The sequence below is a fragment of the Myotis brandtii genome, unplaced genomic scaffold, assembly GCF_000412655.1.
Source record: "Myotis brandtii unplaced genomic scaffold, ASM41265v1 scaffold35111, whole genome shotgun sequence".
Lineage (NCBI taxonomy): Eukaryota > Metazoa > Chordata > Mammalia > Chiroptera > Vespertilionidae > Myotis > Myotis brandtii.
This window is the reverse complement of record NW_005363509.1, coordinates 9680-12068: the sequence shown is the minus strand read 5'-3', so window position 1 is coordinate 12068 and position 2389 is coordinate 9680.

Genomic DNA, 2389 nt, shown 5'->3' with positions numbered 1-2389 from the left:
GTTCCACAACCTCCTCAGGAGCCATGTTTACTGGGCTCGCAAAGATTCCCCAATGTCAAGGAGCCCTGGGCACCACGAGAGAAGCACTGAGACGTTTTTCCTTCCATAAACCAAAGGCTTCCCGTGAGAGAAAACAGTTATTCAGAGTTACACCCACTAGAGGCTAAGCTGATTTCACCAACGGGACACAGAGTGAGCTGTATCCCTCTGACTGAGCACTTCCGATGTGTCAAACTCTGCTCAAGGAATTCTGGGTGAGGCCCAGGAGAGAGGGAAATGAAGAGGACAGAGCCTGGTCCACTAATGGGCAGGTCCCAGCCCGACTGCTGTGGGCAGCACCTACAGGTCAGAAGGGCCCCGGCTGCTGTGGGGAACCCACAGGCAATCAGGTCCCAAGCTCTTCTCCAGGTGCAAGGAGCTGGTGTGGGACCTCAACCACTGAGGGGTGAGCGAAAGGGCCCAGGATGCTATGGGAAGTGGGGATGGGGCAGGTGTGTGAAGTCAGGCAGAAAGCCTGAGTCTGGAGGCCACCTGACCCTCTCTGTGTGCTGTGCAGCCTTTTCTGGTCTATCACTTGTACACACATGTGTACACACATAGACACACATTCGTACACACAGGGAACACCACATTCAGACTTGGACCTGCCTCTTTCTCTCAGATTACCAATGGGAACTGAGGCGTAGAGTTGACAGAAGGGTTACAAGAGAGTTCTTAGGAACATCATGACAACAACTGACATAAGATGCATGAAATGGACAAATTCCTAGAAATATTCCAACTAGGAAAACTGACTAAAAATAAATAGAAAATCTGATTAGATTTATAAGCTGTAAGAGGTTGCATTAGTAACCAAGCGCTTTCCTCAAAGAAAAGCCTTACAGAATGTCTTCACTAGTGAATTGTATGAAATTTTTTAAGAAATAGATCAAGCCTTAGCTGGTTTTTCTCAGTGGGTAGAGCATCGGCCTGCAGGCTGAAGGGTCCTGGGTTCGATCCAGGTCAAGGTCATGTACCTCCGTTGCAGGCTCCTCCCCGGCCTGGGCCCTGGTTGAGGCATGTACATAGGTTCGCCATCACTGGTCTAGAGTATACTCTAGCAGATGGGTTGAGGGCAGAAAGTTGAGGTAAAATACATGCCTCTTGGCTTTGATATCCTCAATGAACTAGGAACACAGGAGGGAATAAGTATTATAATGAGGTTTGGGTGAACAGAAGGGCCAGCTTGTGTAAAATACCAGACATCCAAGAATGTCCTTATCAACATCTTCCATAGCTAATGTGTGTGTGTGTGTATTAGACAGAGTAAGTGTTGCAGGAGCAGGCACTTCTGCCCCATTTACCTTTTCTCCTCAACTCGAAAGATACAGCGGGGAGGAAACTACTTAAACAAGTTGATTGATATTTTTTCACTTTTCAGGTGATTTTATTGGCACTTGTGTGGACAGCCTGATGCCAGGCCTCCAGGCCTTTAATTATAAAGGCAACTAAGTCAGTGTTTTCCTTAATTACACAGGAAATGGAGAGAAGGGGATTTTTTTCCAACCTGAATTATACAGTTTGAACTGCCCAAATATATGAGACATTGCAAATCCTCTGGACATGAATGGCAGCCTGGATTTGTCTATGAGTTGTACTGCCTGTATAAACGCACACACTAAAACTGGGTTTAACTGTCCCTCTTTCCCCCTTCTGCTAGCTAATTTGTATGGTAAAATATTTTATTACTTAAACAACTTTTTTGAGGGGCAAATACATTGACTCCCTGAGTTGAAAAATCAATTGATCTGCTCAACATTAGCCACCTACATTTGTTTTAAATGCCATGGAATCATGATTCAATGAAAGCCTAGTAATTTGACTTAAAAGGTGGTTATGGCATTTCAGCTGAGTTTTGAGTTACCTTCACTCCATACAATTGCATTGCTATTTAGTAGACATTTAAATGAAGGTGTTTATCAATTGAATCAAAAGTATGTTATGTGCTAATCTGGCAAACGAAAATGTGGTTTTCATGTTAAATGTGCATATACTTTATACATCTATGAACAACAGACACCTTTTAAAATATTGTTTTATTGAAGTTGAAGTCCATCCAGATAGAAACAATTTCTCATCTCAGGAAGGAAGAGCTATTAAATAGTGAGGTTGTATCATGGACCCAAAACATTGTAACACCGAGTGTTACAGCCCATCAGAGCTGATTAGATGAGCTTCTTGCCTTTCCTCTAGGCCTTGGTCAAGGAGCATCTCAGTTTGAAAACAGGCATTGACAAATAAAACATAATTCATTTATGTGGAGTCTTTTAAAAATGAACTGTATGTTAATAAACACTGACTTTATAATCACTCAAAGTGAGTATACATTTTTGGACACCCTGTATATCTA